This window comes from Macrobrachium nipponense, chromosome 46 (genome assembly GCF_015104395.2).
Source record: "Macrobrachium nipponense isolate FS-2020 chromosome 46, ASM1510439v2, whole genome shotgun sequence".
NCBI lineage: Eukaryota > Metazoa > Arthropoda > Malacostraca > Decapoda > Palaemonidae > Macrobrachium > Macrobrachium nipponense.
This window is the reverse complement of record NC_061106.1, coordinates 5,439,363-5,464,362: the sequence shown is the minus strand read 5'-3', so window position 1 is coordinate 5,464,362 and position 25,000 is coordinate 5,439,363. Positions and strand designations below refer to the sequence as shown.

At 37.0% G+C, this 25,000-nt stretch overlaps 1 protein-coding gene across 9 annotated transcripts in view; it reads left to right on the top strand.

Moving 5' to 3' along the window:
• The window catches only part of LOC135214743 (small conductance calcium-activated potassium channel protein-like), a 541,318-nt gene that overhangs the window by 255,678 nt on the left and 260,640 nt on the right, over window positions 1-25,000 (top strand). For 2 of the 9 annotated variants that reach the window (XM_064249089.1, XM_064249088.1), the window contains exon 1: window positions 18,343-18,801. The exons of the other annotated variants lie outside the window; for them this stretch is intronic. The gene's annotated coding sequence lies outside the window, so the exon portion shown is untranslated. Of the gene's footprint in view, window positions 1-18,342; window positions 18,802-25,000 lie in introns of those variants that run through there. 9 annotated transcript variants of the gene reach the window in all.

Genomic DNA, 25,000 nt, shown 5'->3' with positions numbered 1-25,000 from the left:
ATGCTTCAATGAATTCATATTTTCTTTTTACTGGTTAACCCATTAGCGCAAGTTCCTTTTTTAGGTCCAAAGGCATTGTTATCAATAGTATATTGTAATAAACGGAACTTTTGTAAAATGCATTTAGTTCGTCATGAAGATTGAAATTTCTTTTAGAAATGTCTCCTTTATTTCGACGGATATTGGCAACATTTCTGTCACCGTTTCCAATATGGTGTGAAAAACTTGAGCGTATGGACAGATCTCATTTTTCCTCATTTTCATTCAAAACTCTTTTGAGAAAGTTGAAGTCCTGTCTATTCCATACTAGCACAGACGGTAAACAAATGTTCTGACTTCCCTATAAAGTCTGTGAAATGGTTTAGAGACAGTAAGTTCCTAATGTTTGGTGGTCCTCAAAAAAAAAAAAAAAAAAAAAAAAAAAAAAAAAAAAAAAAAAAAAAAAAACATGGGCAAATGGAGGCCATTTTTTCCACTTTCTATGTTTGCGTCATTGATACTTTAATGAGGAAGAAACAGCCAGAATACAAAATAAAGAAAAACCCTCATTTGACCGGGAAAATAAATGCCCCTTATTTCTCAACATTCATATCTCCACCCAGTAATGGGACAAATTAAATATTGAAATCAATGAACGTTGAACTACGTGACCAAAATCTAATTGAAATTCTTCAACTTTCCCTTTGCAGTGAAATACTAAATGAAATTTCCTGAGTACATGATTATATTCTGTTAACAAACTGTTTGGAAAATTTCCTAAGAATCTTATTGCCTTCAGGTTGCCACAGATTACCAAGTGGACGCTGTTATTGGTGTTTGGATGAAGACTGAACCTCAGACTATTCGAAAAATGATGCCAAGAAACTAATTTCTAGTCGCCAACAGTAAACAGGATCTTCATTTTGTTCACAATAAAAATGTAGGAAACTGCGTAAGAGATAAAGGATTTAAGTGTGTTTATATAGAGGAAGGCAATCAGATTCTATTCCTGTGGCCAACAAATGACAACCTAGTTTCAAAAGTGGTCGTGTGTATGATTAGTCGCCTTAAGAACCCATATGACCATAAATTTATGTTGATCCTTTTTTTCAAGTTATAACCTGCTGGTACAAATAAAACAATTGTGAGTCAAAATTACATTGAACAATATGTTCAAACAGAACAACCAAATGTCGACAAGAGGATTCTGATTACAGATTTGAAGAAAAAGAACTGTTCTTTGTGAAATGATGACAGGACAAGAGCATATTTACAATTGCTAGCAACCATCAGTCTGTCAGCCCTATTGGAAATGTAAACAGATGGTCAACCAGCCCTAAAAAAGAAATACTTATTCCTCAACTATTTCTCATTTCCAATTGTAATAAATATAAGGGAGGACTGGACTGGATCATTTAGATTGGCTTATTCAGATCTATCTCACTCCCATTATTTATAACAATTGTTTTTTTAGTTTATTCACACTTTTCATTGATATTGTGGTTAATTCCTAGACTGGTTACAGTTTTGCAATTGGAAATCGGGATACCATGACATTGTTAGATTTTAGATTAGTTACAAGAGCTCGTTCGGAATCGGATCTTAAAAATTCAGGATGGCCAAAAGTATTGTCTTCAGAAGAAATCCCAGATGTGAGATTTTTTTCAGGGTGACACTCTTGATCGAACAGTGGGAAGCAAGCGAAGCTCTCCTTGCAAGAAAGAGGTTTGTAAACAATACTACAACGCCATGTAGGTCTTCAGATTGGTGAGCGTTTCAACAATTATGATTCAAAGAAATCTTTCGTTCGTTTGGATTAGTATATGGGAAGGAAACACCTTTCGTTATTTATCCTTGTTTTTAAAAACCTCTTACAGCCAATTACTCCGTTTTGAGAACTTTCTCTCCTTAACATAAGTACCCAAGTGCCATGGTTCTGAAAAAAAGGACCAAAAATTCAATTGTTTTTTCTCAAACTATTATGGTAAAAAGATTTTTAAGTCTTTTTTTTATATAAAAAGTTATGTATAAAGAAGTATTGTTCGGTGAACATTTAAAGAAAAAATTTTGGGGCATTTTGATCAATAACAAACAGTTAATTAATCATCACACTCTCTTCCTTGGCTAAATAACAGTAGTAACTCTGTTACCCCTTAGCCTGTGATATACGTTCCTAGGTACACTCAGTATCATTGTGTTTCTCTAGTTCTTACACAAATCCTCTACAACCTTTCACCTTTCTCTCATCCACGCATACCTTACACACCCTGTTCAGCCACTCAGTAACGCTATCTCGCATGTAATCCCACCTACTCCCAGTTATTAATTGTCTACAATCTCTTAACCGCTCTTCTAATATCCACAGGAATCTTCTGCAGAAGACTTCCTTGAATTTGTCCATTTACCCTCTCTATATTTACACAGTTCCAGCGGAGTGTTCTTTCTTCATGAACTGATTCGGCCATGGATTTTTCTCTTCCACTTTCTGCTTCAATACGCGTTGTTCATCCTCTTGTATGTCAGCACACACTCCTTATTGCCGCCTCTCCTCCTTCATCCTAAGTGATAGGTTTTATGACTAATGGGCGCGCCCTTGACAAAGGCCTCTTTGTGGTTACTGATGCATCAAGGGACCCTGCCCTTCCTGAACCCCCTTACGGGGAGTGACGTAGCACCTTCGAAGTCATTAAGACTTCATCAGTTGGCGCCCAAGTGAACTTCCTCAGACAAGACTTTATTCGTTGCTCTGTGACCGGTTTATTAATAGATTCATTCAACCGTCCTCTTGATCTTATTAGTTACATTCAAATGCGTTTTCTTAAAATTTTGTCTATAGTAGATGCCTCTAATGTTTCAGTTTGAAAACATATATATGACAAAACAACATTTTATGTTATATATACCCATGATGAAGATACACACACACACACACACATTATTCAATTACCTAAGGTCTTTTCCTTTCAGCGCACGGAACTTACAATGTATTATTCTCCGAGTTTCAGCTTTATTGCGTGATGAGATGATTGCAGTAACCAAATATAGTCGACTAGCAACTGTCTTCATCATTCACTGTTTTAGGTCAGCTGGGATGAAACGGGTTTCAAGTATGAAACATTCCGTATCGCTTTGTCTCCGAGGCGATTGTCCTACTATTTGGGGGAAGCGAAAACACACCTGGAACTATTATTTTAAAGAGAAAAACATTATCCTATATATATATATATATAATATATATAATATATATATGATATATATATATATATATAATGTATGTATGAATATGTGCGTGTGTTTGTTTACATTTGTATATGTGTTGGTACGCTTACATAGTCAATGTGCTTACATCTACAAGACGTTCAAGACGTTCAGTAATCTCAGAACTAAAGCCACGAAGGGACATTTGAAAGAGAAGAGAGAGAGAGAGAGAGAGAGAGCGAGAGAGAGAGAGAGAGAGAGAGAATGGACTAGTTTCTTGGCCCGTTTGATGGTGAGAAGAGCGGGAAGGAAGATATGCAGGAAGACCGAGGAAACTAGACAATAGAAAGGACGAAAGAAATGGCTGAGTCAATGTTTTCAGGAAGTAAAACTGCTGCGATGAGCACGATGATGGGGAGGGGGAAGGATGGGGTTGGGGGTGGGGGGAAAGTGGGATGGATTAGAGATAACTAGAGTTTGATAAGAGACGGGAAGGAATCCAGAGGGGAAGTACGAGCGTTTTCCGCTCCCCTATTATTGATTGCCTTGACCTTGCAGTGATGTCGACTCTTTTGTTTACTCTCTCGAGTTGCTCCTAGATTTTAGCTCTCTCTCTCTCTCTCTCTCTCTCTCTCTCTCTCTCTCTCTCTCTCTCTCTCGGCTCTCTCTCTCTCAAAATTAGCGGTCACTTTTATATCCAATCGTTTAAAATTTATATGATTTTTATTGTTCGATCATTTTTAGAGCATTATGCACGTGAAGGTATGGCTTCAGGACAATCTTCCCCGCAAACTCTACCACGAAGACTTACCATTTAATCCTCGTGAGCAGTTACCCAACAATCAGTCTACTCTGTGACACACTACCTCAAGTCAGTTACCCGAGTCGTTGTGTCCTCCGCCTTCCCAGCTGCATAATTAATACCCAGAAAAGTTACACACTGCAATTATCACTCCCGTGGACAATTACCACCTGGGCAATTACCCCACCGTTCTATTCCTATTGTAGACGATGGCGCCGAGTCTTGTCCTTTCATGCTTGGTGGTGAAGATGATGAAAATGGCGATGAGCCTCGGGGCGTGTGAAGGTAAATGGGAAGGAAAAAGTCTTAAGCGTGGAGCTTTTCTTGGAAAGATATGTTTTGGAAAGGTAAATGACAACAACAAAGGAGCGATAAGGCCGGGCCCTTTTGAAAGAAAGATTTGCAAAGGGATTTCAAAATGGAAGAGGTTGTCTGAGGGCTGGTGAAAGAAAGATAAAATTGAAAAGGCAAATAAGAATAATAAAGGGTGCTTTTGAAGGAGAGAGACGTTTGAAAAGCCAAATGAGATTGATAGATGGGCGATGAGCCTGAGGCCTTATGAATGAAAGATACACTTTAGGATACAAAACGAAGGGAACCTGTGATTCTGAAGGAAAGAGAAATCTTGAAAAGTAAATGAGATTGGTTATATAAGGGATGGTGAGCCTAAGACTTTTGAACGTAGAGGTGACCCTGTGATGTGCAACTGAAAATGGTAAAGGGGTAATGAGCCTGAGAATTTTTGAGAGAAAAGTACATTTGAAAAGCTAAATTAGAATGATAAAAGGGCAATGAACCTGGGGGCGTTGGAGCAGAGATCATTTTGATAAGGGGAAGAAAAAGTGTTGAGCCCAGAAACTTTTGGAGGAAGGACAGATTTGAAAAGGTAATTGAGAATAATGAGAGAATGATAAGCCTGGTACTTTTGAGGAAGAGCTGTTTTAAAAGGTGAATGAGCCTGCGGGGTTTCGAAAAAGGACAGATTCTGACACGAGACTTATAAAGGAAAGGAAATGATGAGACTTCTTTTGTTGTTGTTAAGAAATAAATGTTTGAAGAAGAATTTTCGAAGGGGAATAAGTGTGATAAGCTACTGGTCTTTAGAAAAGATAGATACGAAATGGAGAATAATAAAAAGAAATAATGAGAAGCCAAGAGTTATTAAAGAAATATAGACTTTATGAAGAAAATGATAAGCGAGAATCTATTATAAGCTGATTATTTGTATCATTTTTATTTTCACCCATTCTCATCATAGCGTTGAATGACCCTATGCCAATACACATATTCCATTCCATTCTAATATGTAGTGAAAATAATGAGCCCCGGCTCTAAAGAAAAATAAAGCACAAAATATATTTTGGGGAGAACCGTCGGGAGGAAACAATAGCAGGGCGCATAAGCAAAGTCGTAAGAGATTAGTTGAGTCGTTTAAGGAATACCGGAGTCCTAGCGAGGTAATGACTGGAACTTCGATTCGAAATAAGCCGAGTATAAAAACAGCTTTTCGTCAATCTGAAATGATCATTGATAGGTTATTTGGAATTTTGATTAATGCAAAGGTGAACGAACAGCCAAAGTTAAAGACAAAAGCTATGAAACAGAACTTTTTAAAATGAAATTGATTCATTGAAGGCGAGGCAAAGTCAGGCTACCAGCAGCTGGCTCGTTCAGGTCTTTTGATAGTTCCTGGGCGTTTGGGTCAGCGCCCGGTCCTTTCATTTGAGAGACCTGAGCTCAATCCCAGAGTGAATTGGGAATTTATTACTATTAGACCCCTTGATGAAGATGATCAATTCTTTAAAGTTTCAAGACTCTCTCTCTCTCTCTCTCTCTCTCTCTCTCTCTCTCTCTCTCTCTCTCTCTCTCTCTCTGTCGTGCTTGTAGAGCATCTTATTTGGGCTCAGTTTTAAAAGCAGGTTCCCTCATCACCTTGAGAGGAATGTCTGTTGACATCATCGGTACTATTCTGCTTTTTCCTTCTTAATTTTACTGGTATCGCCTTTATTTTGGTTACTGCTAAAATTCTTCAAGTGTCGCAAAGGATCATAATCCAACATCAGCTATACGAGGCTTAATCAATCAGATGACTCAAGTGTAAATTTAATTTAGCAACAAAACTAATTTTAAAAAACGAAAATGAAGACATAACTGCATTTTGTTACGATTTAAGAAACTTTTTGAGGACAGACCTACCAGGAATGAGTGATATATATATATATATATATATATATAATATATATATATATATATATATATATATATAAAGGTCATATTTGATATTGGAATGCGTGCAGCACCCGGAAAAGAATACCACAAATGCCTTGCGATATCTGGGGATTACAGAGAGACTGGAAATGGTCTGTGACCTCATTCCCAAAGAAACGAGAGAGAGAGAGAGAGAGAGAGAGAGGCAGGAATTATCAATCATAGAATAGGTTTCCTTTAATTATTTCATTCATTATTTCTTCAATCGATTTCATTAAAAAAAAAATAATTTTTTTTATGCTTGTATGAGATTCATCTATGGAGGAAATTATTCGTAAAATTTCATACCTCTCAACACCGATGTCATTTGTTATGCTGTTGTTATTTCTAATAATTACTTTTATATTTTATTTTTACCATTTGCAATGTTGTATGACATATTTCCACTCTTTCAACCCGAGGGCAATTTTGGACAATTCCAGTCCATCTCGACATGACGATGGCCTCATCATTTCCTGGATTGGAACGTGGGAGTCAAGATGAAAGGTCTCATTTCTGTTAGCGTGTTCCTCTTTGGCCCCTGCTACCACCAACTCCCTTGGCGTGACAGCAGAACGAAATCTGTTTCCTTTTTCTTCCCCGGATGATGGCAACAGATTCACCCCTGTTCACCATTTCAGTCCATGAAATATCTGTAATTGTATTATTTTTTTATTGCCGCTTAAATATATGTTTATCCTAGGACTTCTTCAGTTTAAACATCCAAATCCTTAATCAAAAAGGTTATTTATTTGTTGCTCGATGCAAATTCCACAAACTGTGCAATAGCATTATTGTATGTCACCATACTTTTGATGTGAATTCATTACGTCAAATCAATCATGGAAAATGACGAATCTTACGTTGTTTTCCAGTTCTCTGGCTTCACCTACCACATCTCCCCAAGATATCTTAGATCATCGATAAATGATTTTGTCAGTAACTGCACTGCATCGTTCCTTTTGTTGCCCTGTGACACATAAATATACTTCATGTATATGCAGAAGTGACTAGCTCTGATAGTGACCCTGAGCCAGGTCAGGCTGTGGTTTGGCCAAGCAAATGACGTCAGATGAGTGATTCATTGATATACTTATGTCTGGCTAACTTGTCTAAGTGGGTCACGTGCTTAGCTTTCCCAAACCCCTGGTATCCCCCTAGCATCTATGAAAAGCTATGGAGAGACCATCAGTGCCTGGATTTCTTAGCTAAGCCAGTGCCACTGAGCCCACTAGGGAAGCACCAGAAGATGGCTCTTCTGCCGAAATGGGAGTTGCCAAACTATTGAAGTGTGGTGTGAGATAAATCTCTACACGACGACCTTGCAATATGGAAAGAAAATGGGAAGCCAAACCTGGAGTTGGCAAGTACACACCTACTATGAAATTCAGGGTCTCTGTAACACGGTTTTTTGGACTTTGTTCCTTGTCAAAGCATCGGATGTAGCTGAAAGATGACATATGTATATTTTACAACCACACACAAATTTTGTCAGCATTATCAATAACCTAAACCCGATAGTTTTAATTTTTATAGAGTAAAAATGATCTAGCCGACGCCATGGCCAATGATTACGAGCCAAGAGTCGAAAAACATTCATTACGTAAGCAAAGTAAACAAACACCTTTTGAAAATGTTGCCCCGCCCATCCACTAGACAGAGACTCATTCTCCCCGTTTTCCTTCGGCTCTGAAACCCGAAGACTTTATGAATGGCGGAACGATACATAGATGTGGGTGGGGTATCAGTGCTAACGTAGTAATACTACTGTAACAGAAGTGCCGCAACAGTATAGCAGTAATATACATGAATTAAACGTTTAGGCCAACTGCTGGGATCCTTGAGGATCATTTAGCACTTCTTACAACTACTCGAGAAATTAGTTTTTATAGCCAGAAGTTAAATTTTCTAATCCAACAGTGCCCATGGTAGCCTTCAGTGTTATCCTGAATTATAACGAGGCGAAAGTGGGTGGAGCCTCATGAAGTCATCATTCTGACGATAATTATTGGTGAAGGTTTCAAGCCAATATAAGGTACCGGCTATTTTTTTTTAGTAAATAGGTAGATAGCCAATAAATAAAAATTGCTTGACATTGGATATAGCAGTTATCAAATCAAGCTTGTCTACTATGTTTCTTTTTGAAAATTACCAACTATTCCCTACATCTTGTCAATCTGATTGTGACCTATAAAGTAGACTGTAATTTCTTCGGAAACCTATTTTGGGAGTTAGACTAATAATCGAAGTGTTTTTGTATTTATTAACATATTTTGTTGGTTTGTTCATTATGACAATTATCAGTGGAGAGGATTCAGGGTTCATAAAGGTGTACTGCTTTGCTTGTATTTAAATTTTGTATGTCATTGTTGCCAGAGGTTTAGCCTTCGTTACGTACAGCCAATCATCCATTGAGAAAGAGGGAAGAAATGCTGTCATAAGTTACGTAACGAGTGCGTTCGAAACCTTTTCTCTGAGTAAGTTGGCCCGTCTTCAAAAAAAGTCACTTCTGTATTATAAGTACCAAATTTATTCAACCTACGTAATGCAGAATACAGTCAAAATTTATGTGTAGATATAATATGCATTCTGAATAAGCGTTATATTTATGAAATGCATAGATAAAAAGTTATTGCGAAAAAACCGTGTTACAGAGGCCCTGAATCTCATAGTAGTTCGTCTGATCACCAGTCTCGACCCCCTTTTGGCAGAACTATGCCCCGGACATAATCAGAATTACTCGTGATCCCAATGGTCATTTAATATGGCAATAACGTTTATGGGTGGGGAGCTTTAGTCTCAGGCGCCTAAAAGATCCAAAGTCGCCCATATACGGATTGTTGAATGAATCCAGCAACTTCCTGGAATCGCTGAAACCAGGAACTAGGCCGTTTTCCTTTTTCAATATTAGAATAAATCAAATGATTTTAAAGGTAATCCGGCAGCTCTCCAGGGCTTCTAGAGGGCAAGGACTCTAGACCTTGCTAGAGGAGTCTTGTTTGGCCAGTACTTCCCAGGAGAGCCAGAACACTTTTCTACAGAAAGGGTTACCGTTGATGGGGAATCCAGTGACCCAGATTTGACAGATATCCTAATCCCTGGAGCATTCCGCTTAAACTAGCAGCACCTCAGGGTTTTTGGAAAAGAAATGGTGTACTTTTACATCACTGGAATCCGGAAGCATTAAGTTGCACTTTGTCAAAAGTCGAAATCTTCCGTTAAAACTTTCTAAGATTAAGAATGTGGATGTAACTGTGAATATTTTACCCAATAATAATAATGATATAGAATATGGTTGAGCAGATGCTCGCTGGAAAAGCAGCTGACATTGCAGTGAGAACTTTTCCTCATAAATGACACAATCAGAGAATAAAATCTTGTTGTAAGAACTGGAAAACATTTTGTAACACTTGCCTGTATGTTTGTTTGTTTGCTTGTACGGTGTTTTTACGTTGCATGGAACCAGTGGTTATTCAGCAAGGGACCAACGGCTTTACGTGACTTCCGAACCACGCCGAGAGTGAACAAAACAAACAAATTGCCTGTAGAGCTTCCCTATCCACACCGGGCCTTTAAGATTACTTAGCAGATAGAATGAAACTAAGAACACTTGTTGTGCATGAAGGCTTGTATGAGAAAGAGTGATGAAGAGTGATGAGGCGTTGGTAGTAGAAATCATGAGGCATAAATTTAAAAATCCGACTCTGAGAATAGATGGGATATGTATTTTCTAGGATTAGTGTCATTACAGGGTGCTTACGTAACCACTGACGCGTTTTCTCTATTTCCAGGTATGTTGTGATCGGGAATGTGCTTGTCATCAGTGCCTAGGCGGGAAGATAAGTAGCAGAGAACCATAGAATATGACTATTTTCTTTGCATAACATGTTTTTATGTTGCCTTATTAGGGCTTCAAGAAGCCTTATTGTTTTCGTACGGGCTATTGTTATTATCATCATTATTATTATTACTGTTTCTATTTGTATCATTATTCTCTTGTCCTGGAATTTTATCTTTGAAATATTTTACTATTTAGGTCACTAAGCAGGGTAGCCATATTGGATTTCGGTGAAAATGTAAAAAAGAACTTGAAACCGGAAATGGAAAATTATTCATATTATGCATGTCACGTATATACATAAACTGGAGCAAGAAAACTATTAAAACTTATATTCAAGCAATAATGTCGGTTAGGGGTTATCGACCATGTTTACTTGGTCACGTGACTTGAAATAAGTAAACGATTTGCAATTTTAAGGCTTAAATTTACATCAGATGTAAAATATCGGTTCATTTCATATTTTTCGTGAACGGTTTATATATATATATATATTATATATATATATATATATATATATATATATATATATATATATGTTTGTGTGTGTGTGCGTGTGTGTGTGTATATATATAGATAGATGTAAATATAGGTATATATATACATTATACGCACACACACATATATACATATATATTCTCAAGATGGGAAAAACAGGATTGGTTGGAGGAAGAAAGAGGTTTTCTTCCATAAAACATCTGCCAAAAACAAATTATGAAAAGATCTGTGTAGTAGTGCCTGTTAGACACATTGAAATGGCTCATTAAGAATAGCGACCGAACGCATTAAGCTGGGAAATTAAGTATATATAAAGAGACGGAAGATAACCAATCTCCCACTATCATACGGCTGCCTTCAACCTTGAGGGAAATTAATCCTTTCAGAATGTGATTCAGTGTAAGAAAGCCACGACATGCCCTTTCAATGGTTTGCTATTCATGGATACACTGGTGAGTAAACCGTATGGCAATAACTTGTGGGCAATGAGAGGAATTATGCCGCTGAGTGATCAACGCTGCCTTGGCGAGTGAATGTGTCCATTTGACATTTCCTACCACCACCACCACCACCACTCCGTCTCCCCCTACATTAACGAACGCTAAGCCAGAACAAAAAGCCTTACGACGCTTCAGGCGGGAGAGTGCGGGAGGGGAGGGAGGGAGGGGGGGGGGGGGGGCGCTTGAGTAAATAGCTCTTTGGGAAATGGGCCCACCTTATATAAAGTAACTCGGCCTTAATTGCATTTGCATTCAACCCCAATAATTAAGTTGCGTAAGTTGATGTGTATACCCATGTGTCTTTTTTGTATGTTTTTTTTTAATAATTTCTTAGAATTTTAATTAGTATTTGCTACCAAGTGATGTTTGTGCGTCTCGTTTATATATATATATATATATATATATATATATATATATATATATATATATATATAATATATATATATATATATATGTGTGTGTGTGTGTATAAGAGAGAGAGAGAGAGAGAAGAGAGAGAGAGAGAGAGAGAGGGGGGGGGGGGGGGCAGGGGTTTATGTATGTGTCCGTGCACTTATTTTGAGATCTAGGAAGGGTAATCTTTCATAAATACTGTATTTTTTTACACTTTCGTCCATCGTACATACATACAGAGTGCTTTATGTGCTTTGACATACCTAATAGTGTTAGTAACGCTATGAATGTTCTAAGTGCAGGAGATTTTATAAGTTAGTAAATCATTTTGAAATTATTCATAAAACTGAAGCGCTTTCGTGTGACTTTGATCTGTTGTCCTCTCAAAGAATTTTTATGGAATTTTCGTTAGCTAGGTCACAGACGTCAGATGACAGTAACTTTGCCACTGGATGTCGCTAATGGCTTCTTTCTAGATTTGTTATGCTGGAAACAGGTTTAAGCCAACGATTTTCAGTGTCCACGCAACACCTCTCCATGGATTGGCCGTATAATATTGAACTGCTGCCAAGATTATGCTGCATATGAACAGACTACCCTGCCAATGACACCTGCAGACTTTATTCAGGTTTCCAAGAAGTTCTGATCGCCATGTACAGTAGAGCATCGACACAGCTTCAGAAACATGATATGACAGGTTTGCCTTCTGGTAATCTACTAGAGACATACTTAACCAGACAGATAGCAGTTAGCTCCATGGATCTTTCCACTGAAACAAACATCAAACTGGTGGTCTGTGATTAGGAAGAAATGTTGACCATAGATAGATTAGTCAAATTTCTTAAGGGGTTAAAGATGAAGACCACTGCTGTTGCTTCATTTTCAGTTTGGTTTTGACTTTAGTTTCCATTACTGTGGTGGACATTGGGTGCTTCATGTTACGAACGTAACGATGATTCTATACTTCACCTATTCCAGTTCTTCTTGCATCCCAAGACGGTGTTGTTGTTATTTTGGGATCTAAGTGCGCCAATATCATGTCTGTACTGAGTAAATCTCCTAACATTTGGAAGACATCTTGTTTTGCAGCAGACCATCTCAGTGTTTTGTCCTTTCTCATCGGGAAAGTCGATAATTAAATTAATGTGCTAGTATGTTTTAGGAATCTAGAGTAGAATTACATATATCACCGAGGTAAGTAACTATTTCTATTTAGCAGATGGTGAGTTTTTCCACTGTTTCTTGGAAATATCCCACGGTTCAGTTGATCTCGTATGATAGTTTGACTTGCAATAGTATGCTAATGGTGGGTGCTGAGTACAAGATTCTTTTGACATTTTCAGTGAAAGCTTGATTTTGTTGTAACCTTGTGACATCGAAATCCAGTTCTTGAGATGAGTACCTAAGAAGGGGTAAATTTGTCAATGTTGTACCCGAGCATTTATGTTAACGAAACGAAAGAGTTTTTACAAGACATTTTTCAAATTATACTGTCGCTTCTCGGTATGTGGCTGCTGGGGAAGGAGTATAAGTGTTGAAGAACACTCTCTACCCAGAAGTTTTCGAGGCCATCCAGTAACTCTAGTACAAATTAATATTATCTATGGATCTGGTATCGACGTCAAAATATGTGTGTTAGTCTTAATAGACAGTCCATATTTGGTTGAAATGAGGCGATATGGTAGTCTTGGGTTTTACAATGAGAATTTATCCTTCTCAGTCGGTCTGGTACTCTGAAACTTAGGCAATATTTCGTTATCAACGGTATAATTTCTCGATAATTACAAACTTAAGTAAATACTGATGTTTGTGCAACACATTATCTTTTCATTACTAAACCCGAGAAACCAGTAGTTACCATTATTCAAGTCTCACTTTTCCTTCCATTAGTTCTTCACAGTACATTAGTATTTCAAATTAATATATAGAAAATCATACAGTGAAGTTCCATATTCATTAAGTTCCATGTTCGTTTTTTAATAATAATATATGATATTTACTGCATTTGACTCTGATTGGTTTATCCATTATATAAACTTTTATATAAACATTCTTCTTCTGCTGTAGGTCATTTCATCTGGAACTTCATTATTAATATAAATTGCCAATCCAGTTGAAAGCGGTCACGGCCATTGATTAGTATTAAAGTGGCCAGTAGACTTATTTATGTTTGCTGCCACCCTTATTATGTTTTTGTTTGTTTTTCTTTTCTTATAAACCTCTAATTTTTTTTTCTTTGCTTGTGAAAACCAGGAACCACAAGAGTAAAAAAAAAATACATTTGGTTTTGTGTGTAATGTTCATTGAGCAGCACAAACACAGAGTTATTGACTCTTCGAATTTTCTTCCATGTATTCTGAATTCTCCTTCTACCTTATGAAACCAGTCTCCATGGAACGTACTGAATTAGCGAGAGAGAGAGAGAGAGAGAGAGAGAGAGAGAGAGAGAGAGAGAGAGAGAGAGAGAGAGACCCTGAGGAGATTTTGCATGAATCATGCATGACAGACAAGAGTGACATTAAAGAGACTTAGTTAACATAAAAGGAAGCACTATAGAAGAGGCTCTCTAGGAAGAGATGTTGCCAATCTATTTTGCAAATCACTGCTCATTCGAATGGAACAAAAGAACTTATTTAAAGAAATAAAAATTTGATCAAGGAAATCATTAATGAAATTAAAAATGATAGATATGAAACAATAACAGCGACGGGAAATATGACATTACTCGCTACCAGTGTCATAATGAAAAGAGTGAATTGCCAGTTTCCCAAAATTAGGGTGGTTTGGAGGCCGGTGACCCAGCGGCGATGTTACTCTCGTCTGGAAGTTCCGGAACCCAGTCTTTGTTTTGTTCTCGAATTAAGAAGCCTATAAAGTTCAACCACGTCTGTCTTGAAGGATACACTCCTCTCCCATTAGAGCTCCTGGACACACATTTTATTTTGTATTTATAATATCAGCGTCGTTTGGTCATCGGCGCGAAATATGAATAAACTGGAATTGTTATTTGTGTTTGTCATTCCAAGATTGACAAATTAAGACCTGAGTCACCGGACACTACTAGACCCAAAGTACAGTCTCCATCAGGAAAATAGATGTCACTTAGAATCATACAGAAAAAAGGAAGGTGCACAAATGGATGTTTCAGAAAAGAATAGACAATGAGCGCTCATCAGTAAAAGTAAGTTGGTTCGCAGTCCCTTTTCCATAGACTCTACTAATTGGATAAGAGTAAACCTTTAAATTGGGGAGTGAAAAGATACACCTCTTTTCGCTTTGGTCATTCCTTTCTTTTTTCCCTCCTTTTTTGTCACAGGATATAGTACTTCGGTTATATGGTCTCTCGAAAACTACAGAGACAAACGTTTGGTGTCCAATAGTGGCTTCTGTATGCCATTTGTAGTCTTTGGTCTCTTTAATACATGTAATCTTTTTATTCAGTAATTGTGTATTAGTTCCTTTCTGTGACTTTTCTCTAGAGGAATTCACGCATTGTTATCATTGTTCTTACACGTTTGTTTAAATAATTTTATTTCTGTCAATCATCTGTTTTACTTTTAATTACAAAAGGAAGAAAATATCTTTAGGATTTAAAATAAAAAAAAAAACTCGCGAGATTTGCTGAACGTATATTTGCATATTACCAAGTATCGTCAGTTTTGATTTTTTACTATTTGCTTTGGGAGCCATCGACGAATGTCGTTAAACTTTTTCGTAGATTAAACCACGTTTGCACGTCTTCCGCTATACTTCCAGTCACCATTACTATTCATCCAGGTAACGAATGAGACATTATCTTTTTTCAAAACCCACGAGACCCTTCTCTGCCTCCTTTCCGTTTTTCGTGGTCGAGGTCTCGGTGTCCGTCTGAAGCTTTCGAACACGGTCCAGAGTTGTAGGTAGACCGTGCTCTGGAGGTACTATAGAACCAATGTCAGTCAAAGAGGAAAAGGTGCAGGGAGCAGCCAGGCCCAGGCTTCTCCTCCGAAGTCGCCGTAAAACTCACTTAAGGATCAGCACTTTTTAATGTTCTACTCACCTTTGCGACCAACGTGGAAGAGGAGAGAGAGAATATGGAACACTTCTTGCCTCTCTCCCCCAATATTTCCTTCAGCAGTTGGCAGCAGTTTTTCCTTAATCACTGGCTCTTTTCGTCAAGTTATGAGAGTTAGAACATTTATATACCCAATATTCCGAACCTACTTGATGTCTTCGTGGGATATACAAATATGAGTCTTGACAACACTTAATCCTTCGTTCAAGAAACTTTGGTGAAAAGGAGAATATGCCGAGCCATCCAAACGAAGAGCTGTTTATTAAAGGAAACCTTGGAATTTCTACTAATCTTGCAAGTCGTAAAATACGGCCATGAGTATTTAGTTTCTTAATAAATTGCCATTGATGGTATTGGTGTATTATTTATAAAATTATTATAAACTTCCAAGAAAACTTTTTATATTGTTGCAAGTAAGAATTCTTAGGAAAAACTAGATAGTCCTAAAGAATAACTATGGAATATGTCTTTTCCATTGGTCACTTCCTCCTACGGGGTAGCGGGGTCAGTGCACCTTGCGCGGTGTAATGTAAGCATTACTTACGGACTTAGGTCCCTAGCTGTAACCCCTTTCATCCCTTTTATTGTACCTCTGTTCATAATCTCTTCCTTCCACCCGGCTTTCCATCCTCTCTAATAATTGCTTCATAGTGCAACTGCTTTGAGGTTTTCCTTCTGTTGTACCTTTAAACCTATTTACTCTCAATTTTCCTGTCAGCGCTGAATAACCTCATAGGTCACAGGATTGACCTGCGGACTAAATTTTATATTCCACTCCATTCCTTTATTAGCTGCATCGCACTATCTCTTCAAATGTAAAACGTCATCGAAGCGCGGTTTTCAAGGCTACTACGATCCTCGGCAGATTAACTATAGGCTAAAGGGGAAAGGCTGACTATACAGCTCCGACGAATAAACAAAAGTGACAAAACTATTATTGGAATTTGTGAATCAATAAGAACTGCATGTCCTCTTCGTGGACGAAAGCGATCCCTAGTGCGTGTGCAGTATTTTGAGTTGTTTCTCGTCTCTTTTTGAAGATTTCATGGTCTTGTAGTATAATCAAAATGAGCCGATGGAAGATTCGTCAGGAAGCAACTGTGGAGTTTAGCTGTGATATTGCCGTTTCGTTTATGTCATTCAATAATGTAGTCTTTAGCATTGTAATTTGTAATATTTGTAATCTGTAAATTACTTAGAATTAGGATACTGATCTGATCTGTGGAGTTCGTAATGCATTACTAAATACTTCATTTTTATCATAAAAATACATCATACTTTTATTTCGAAATATAATCTTGAAGTCATCATCTTTGAGCATATGGTGAAATTTTCAACGTAAAATAGAGGTTTACTTGAAGACGTCGTTTGTTATGTAAAACTCCAGTCAGAAGATTTGGTTAGGGAAATTCTAACAAGGTTTTGGTTAAGCTATGCACACACACACACACACACACACACAAAAAATTGTTTTTTGTAAAACAAAATTAATTTTTTTCACTCAAATAGCATCTATATTTTTAGCCAAGAAAAGCATTATTAAGAAGATAAGAAATAAAATAAAAAAAGATTCGCTGCACTCCGCAGGATACTTCTGCACACAACGGTAATCATGAACTGAAAGAGAAACTGAAATGATTGTTCTGTCTTTAACTCCATCATACTCTGCTACCCATTAATTACGTCGTCGATTGGAATTTAGAATGACGTACAGACATTAATTTATGAGTCGTAGCACCTTACATCACATGAGGGCAAAAAGTCAGCCTAACTCGGTTATATAAAAGGTGACCTAGTAACAGTGGTATCTGCGGCCCAAGTGTTATTATTAGTTGTAAAAATCAAGTGCATGAATAGCCTTAGGAAAATGTCACTAATGAACAGCAATACCACTTAATACCAAAAACACAATGTAAAACATTTCAAGTGTTTCGTAAATTGGAAATACTGAACCATCATTTGTTGACCATGATTTTCTCAACAGTAGCGGTTTGTCATAAAATCGTCGTCAGTTAACTTGTTTTGTAGAGGAAAATCATATTACTTCCGCTTAAGTGTACAAACTGCGGCATTTCCAAAGAATTGAATACCAGTAGTATACCAGTCTTTGGCATTTTGTCAATAAATTATCTTACGAGTATCATTTAGCCCGAGAAAGGACTAGACATTCATTTGGAGAACCTCCGGATCAAGATTTCTGTACAACGTTGCAAAATGTGATCCATTTTAATTTTATTCGTGTTCGAACTGTGATCATTAAGTTTGTTTGTTGTTGGTAAGTCGAACAATTAGTTCAATCATTTTGTTGGGCAATGAATAATTGTGAAGCTTAATCCTACAAATGTCATCCTAAATGCGCTCTTGGAACAGTATCAAAATTTTATAGTGCCTGAACGCTGGCAAAAAACTAACTCATATAAAGCTTATGACAGTTCGCAGGGACAGTGGTCCATTCGTAATCCAGGGGCCCGAGAGAGGCCTCATTAGAAACTTAACAGGTAAGTGGCACCTGTCACAGTATTTCGCCTTATGACTTGCGCGATGTTTACACTGAATAACGTCTCGTTGATTCATTTGTGGCATCTGGTCCATCCGCGACTAGAGACAAAGGTGGTCTTGGCTCCGTGCCTCTTGTAGGCGGAGGTAGGTTAGTAATGGCTGGGTACCAGTTGTCATATGTGGGAGACGAGGTGTATTGCGGGCAAGGGTGGCGTATGGGTTAGTGGCTGGGTATTGGCACTGGGCACCGGAGGCGGGTCCTTGGGTAGTGATAGGTGTAAGATGGAGATGTCGCACCCAGCACACGGAGAACATATACTGTAGTGGGGGCGCCAATGCTAGATTCAGTGGGGCTCGATGCGTCTTTGAAAGAGTGCCTCGTCACAGTGCCACTCCTCTTCACCTCCTCCCTCCTCTTGCTCCTGACCCTTCCTTCCTTCAGTCCTTCCTTCCCTCGCTTTTACATTTTCATTTGCATTTCTCCCTTTAGACCTCGGGACAGTCGACTGTACTGCATTGCGTTCTGTGGCTTTGCCTTTATCCCGTGACCCTAACATCAGCCTCCATTAGAACCTAACCTCTTTTCTCATGTGCACCTTGACAGTGCCTTGTGTAGAGGGGGAGAGAAGACCACGATTAACTCCCAGTGCCAGTACGATGAGTGGGAGAGATTCTAGATAATGTTGCGCCCAGTGCCTTGCATCTTCCGATCTCCAGCTTGTCCAACTTGCTATATTTCCCACCTCTTGTTCGGGGGGCTCGACATTCATTTGTGTTTATGTGTTCCGTGCAGGTGAATATTAGGAAATTGTGCCCATGATAGATAGTTGTAGTTGTGATTCCCCAAATTGGTTAACCTGAAATTCCGCGTTGTTATCGAATTTACTGTCATGGTAATCCGAGAAGGACCTCGGTAACAGCAGATATGTTTTGAAATCTGTGAGAGATGAACGTGTGAATAGCTTTATTATATGTCAGAGAAGATAACCAGATGTTCACTACAACGCACGGTGCAAGTGCTGATCAATGTTTGCATGGCTGAACTCGTATACTTAGCAAATTGCTCGATAGCTCTAAAAACGTTACTGCAATCCTCACAAAAGCAAATCAACTGACGACATAATTTGTGCCGGATTCTGACAGTTGATTTGGGAACCTAAGTAAGGATTTTAATTATTGTGAAACGAAAAACGCGGTTGGGCTTGTAACGATAATGTGGCAATAAAAGGGGAAAATGTGATGAAGTTACAAAATGTGAAAAATATTGAAAATCATAATATGATAATAAAGTATAGCGTAGATCTGAAAGTAAGAAAATAAGAGAGCATCATACAGTGTTGTTAAAGGAACGAGTGAAAATGAATGTTTTCATAATCAAAACAAAGCGGATGAGGAAAGTAACAACGATGATCAAAGTGTCGCAACAGATGTAAACAAAACTTGACTTCAGCTTTTGAAACGCAAGAAGCGACGAGAGAAGAGTTCCGAGCCGTGCGAACTTGAAAGTCTGTCTATGGAATTTCGGATGAGAAGAATTTACATATTTGACCTCACCAAAGGAGGGGTGAAAGGGACACGTGCCACTCCGGTTCGGGTATTGGCTGGTGGCGGCGGCGAGAGTGAAAGGAGACAGGACGGACGGGTTAGGGCTAGTGCTGCGCTCTTCTGAAAAATGGAGGGGGGGGGGGGGGGGGGGGGGTGGGGGGGGAGGGGGGGGGCGGGGGGGGGGGGGGGCGGGAGAAACACATTTTGCGAATATTGAAGCTGTTTTGGTTGCCTTGGAAAAGTGTTTGCTGTTATTTTCATTGTTGTGATATGGCGATAATGTATCGAATGAGTTTGCGCAATGCTTGAGACTGTCAGGCAATGTATGAATTATCTACTAAAACTGTCAGGCAATGTATGAATTATCTACTAAAACGGCCTTAGCTGACATCGAAATGAAGTGTCAATAAAATCCAAAACTGCAATAAATGGAATCTTTGTTATTAAATAACAAATATATGTTCCTCCTCATAAAGGTATATAAATGAGAAACAGTCTGATGAGATGGAAATTTAATATGTATTTTAATGCTGTGTTTTCATAAGCAAAACTAAAAAATTGCTAGTTTATTTATTTATTCTATTATTTCTAATCAACAAACCTGATACAATTCTCGATACTTGAGAACTGTTCAAATTCCATGCAAGTGATACTTTCCTAAATTATCATCAAATTCCAGAAATTTCTATCCGTTAAAGTTAAATATTGAAAAACCTTCAAGATAAGGATTTCATTACTTGTAATTTTTCTTTCTGTGAAACTAATACCTTGTATATTCAGGTATTTTTATTTTTATATATTGATGCTGTTCCATCACTTTTGCTTCGACTTGAATGCAATAAATATCCTAGAGTAAACTGGCAAGAATACATTTGACATTTGGGTAATAAACAAAATCCTAAACCTTATTTATGTTCTCTCTCTCTCTCTCTCTCTCTCTCTCTCTCTCTCTCTCTCTCTCTCTCTCGCAACTAGATAACGGTAACGACAGTAGCGCTGCTGTTATCATTATGAGCAGCGGCAGTTGTAGTAATGAGTTCAGAAAAGTTCCGTCATTTTTGGGTTATTAAGATTTGGGGACTCATTTTCCTTAAGACGCGTTACAGCGCTTGTCTAGGGTGAAAAAAAGGAGAGAAAAAAGGCTTGTATTATTAAAAAGTGCGCCGTTTATAAATCATGGTTGTATGGCCATTTTGACAGCCGTAGGTTTAATAAGAAGAGTTTATCTGTAATAAGTTTGCGTCCCCCGTCATGACTGGTCCTATCGACTATTGAGAGTTTCCGAAGTTATGCGTGAATACTCTATTTAATTAATGATTTTCACGTGGACATATATACGTCTGTGATAATTCGCCTGTTAGAAACAGTCACACATCAATGACGTTTGATATTTATAAGTACGGAGCTGTATACCTATTTGTTCCTTTTTTATTTTGCCATTTGGGAGATTTTCGTAACGGCCATCGATCCTGCAGATCTGAGCCAAAGTCCACGCGATTTGAACTCTCTCTTTTTTTTTTATTTCTTTCTTTCTTTCTCTTTTTTTTCACCCCGATGAGCTGCACCGGGAAGGTTCCTCAGACTGCACAAACTTGAAGCCTTGCTGGAAATACCGCCCTCCTGCCGACCTTGCCGACACAACCAAGATGTGGCAACGAAGCGCGGCCCGTACATCCTTACTACTGACTAATGTTAGCTTCGAACAGGATAAGAACAAAGGATGTACTGCGTATAAACGCTATAAAGCAAAACCAGCTATTCTTAATTTGCTTACATCATTCAGCCAGTTTACGGAGTGTAAAACTCAAGTTTTCCAGTTTGTTACTCTATTAATTCGAGAGAGTTCGGGGTTTTTTTTAAGTGGTTAAAATTTCAGAAGTTTTAAAATTCTGTAAAGGTCTTTTTTTTTTTTTTTTCGACGAATATTTTTTCTGAGTGTTTTGTAAGAAACTTCATTCGTTTCTCACTTATTTTTAGAGTGATTTCCCTTCATACTTATCAGCATTTAGAAACATGTGCTGTCTCGAGTCTGCCAAGTTTGCTTTAATTTGCAGGCGGACGTCGGAAGCAGTAATTAACAGCCCATACTGCCACGGCCGTACCTTTTATTTTGAGCCACACCTTCATTTGAAACGTTTGCTTTCAGTTGATTAGGAATCGGTTTTAGGTAGGCATTATGTCTGTAAGTCTGTTTACATCATCGAAATATTAAGAAATAGCTTAAAGTTCAAAAGGCGTTATCTCAAGGAAATAATTTTCAGAGCATAATTATAGCTAAAGGGAATCCTAAAAAAAGATCGCGATAAACAAACTCAGGTCTTATCCACACAAAGCTAAGGCTAATTCAGTTTGTATCTTGAACTGAACTGCTGATCTTTACAGACGTTATCAACATCATGGCAAGGAACCAGCCTCAGTATTGATATGGAAGGGATGCCTATAGTTTAAGCAACAGTTTTTAACCAAACGAATGACAACGTCGTGGTACAGTCGCTAAAATGCTTCCACAAGTTTTCGTTCACCTAACAATAAAATATTCGTTTGATATATACATGGAGATGTGCTTTTCTTATTCGACTTTGGTTATTAATTTATCATACGATTAACAGTATAAGAAAAATTATAAGTAAAAAAATCTGTATTACGGACAATAACAAAGTATTTTGAAAACTTTCGCTCATGATGGTAGGGATAAAAGAGTCAAATCAGAAACTATAATTAGACATCCATTCAGTCCTCTTGGGAATAAATTCAGAGACGTTCTTTTTCATGAACAAATAACCCAATGGAAAAGTATAGGGAAACAATCTGGTCACACCCAATGGATACTTTCGTGGCAGAGAGAGAGAGAGAGAGAGAGAGAGAGAGAGAGAGAGAGAGAGAGAGAGAGAATAAATGATTATATAAGTAAATCACAATAATGAAAGAGAGAAATAAAATTCGGTTTAAGGGAAACAGGAGGTAGTTTCAGGCGCTTACGACGAGTTGCCAAATATTGCCAGACTTACTATTATAAGCTGTCTTCCGAAAAGTTTTGAAGTATGTTGCAAAACTTTTTTTATTGACTGTACAAAGCAACTTCTTCGCCCCATTTCAGATTCACATCTATGAGTAAACAGTTTGTGTTAAAAAAAAAAGTTATAACAAGTAATAGGAACAAAGATATCGATTTTTAGTAAACGAGTGAATCAGCCGACGAGCTCTGTATTTCTCACTTGGCATATTTCTATTTATGCTTAAAGAATATATAAGGTATGAAAGCAAACAAACGAACTCATGCAAAATGGAGAATGGTCCACCCGCAAAGATTCTGAAAAAGAAGTAGTGCGTCAGTTTTAAATTGACCAAAAAACAACTTTATGATAAGAATCACATTATAAAAGTAAATATCAAACTAATGATTTTTTTATAATATATATATATATATATATATATATATATATATATATATATAAATATAAATAAAGGTTTTTTGCCACGAAGGAAAAAATGAAAAAAGCGAGATAGCCAAGTACTTTCGGTCCTATTCGGACCCTTTACTGAGGCAAACTGATTTTACAAAGAACAACACTGTTGAAATTGAAAATAACAATGTCATCCCTTTCCTAGATGTATTAATACATAGAGAATCTTTCCAATGCAAATTCAGTATTTATAGAAAACTCACAAATAATTTAACATATGTACATTTTTATTCTGGCCACCATCTTAATATTAAAATTTCAATTTTTTCTTCTATATTCCTACGCGCTTTGCTTATCACGAGTCCACAATATCTGGACCAAGAAATAGAATACATAAAAAAGATAGGAAACGATCTCTGCTACCCACCTCATTTAATTGATTTATGTTATCAAAAAGCTCACAAAAAGTTTTATAATGTTGCTATTAATGAAAAATAAAGGCCTAAAAATGTACTTAGCTTACCTTATTTTCGTGGATTTGAAACCATAAAATCAATATTTAAATCGTTTAATGTTAATGTAGTGTTCTCTTATAACAATACCATTAAAGATATGCTAATTAAGAATAGTCCCGTAACAAATAACAACATCATTTACAAAATTCCTTGTAAGGATTGCCCATCGTTTTACGTTGGTCATTCTAGTAAAAATTTATGTGTTCGGATTAAGCAGCATATGTATTCCGTTAGAACAGCCCAGACTTCAAATGCACTATTTATCCATCTGAGTGAAAAATCTCATCGTATTAATTGGGGTGATACCTCGGTAATTGCTAGATCTAATGATTATGTTTCAAGAAATTTACTGGAATCGGCAATTATACAAATCACTAATAAAAAAAAAACCTAAATCTTAGTCTGGGAATGTACCATTTGGACCCATATATTTGTAAGATGTTTATGAAGAACCTCAAAATAAATGAACAACTAATAAATTAGTCCCACATGTATATATAGATTATTATTTCTCTCTCTCTCTCTCTCTCTCTCTCTCTCTCTCTCTCTCTCTCTCTCTCTCTCTCTCTCTCTGGTTCGATATTCTCTCTCCCTCTTTCTCTTGCTCGATATATATATATTTATATTTTCTTTCGTCTTTTCATTAATAATAATTTTTGTTGGGAAAATTTGTGTAAAAATTCATGATATTAAATTGTATATACTCCCGTGTTTTTCAAAATGTACTGTTTTCTGGAAGAATCACTTGTTTACTGCGGGTATCCTTCAAGGTGTGGCTAGCCTCTGGCGACTCCTCCTTTCTGTAGAGTGAAAATCGCCTTTATGGCTAATCTGGTTGTGTCAGTTCGTATATTAAGCCTTCTTTTGACTGTGTTGTTCTTTGTAAAATCAGTTTGCCTCAGTAAAGGGTCCCAATAGGACCGAAAGTACTTGGCTATCTCGCTTTTTTCATTTTTTCCTTCGTGGCAAAAAACCTTTATTTATACATAGCATCACGTTTTATATATATAATATATATATATATATATATATATATATATATATATATATATATATATATATGTGTGTGTGTGTGTGTGTGTGTGTATATGATATATACACACACACACACACACACACACACATATATATATATATATATATATATATATATATATATATATATATATATATATATATATATATGAATTTCTTATCAACTGAAAAAATAAAATTTTAAAAAATCCCCTTCGGTTAACATATATGAAAATATACTGATTCCGAGGCAGAGCGAATTAGATTTTGAAGGACATTTGTAGCTTAATGAATGCGAGTATATGAATCACAGTGATGTGGTAAAATTCATATATATATATATATATATATATATATATATATATATATATATAGTATATATATATATATATAGATTAGATATAGATATATATATATATTATATATTTGTATGTATGTATGTACTATGTATGATCGTAATTATAACTTGTCCTGTAACTAAAATAATAATAATAATAATTTTCAATCTTGGAGT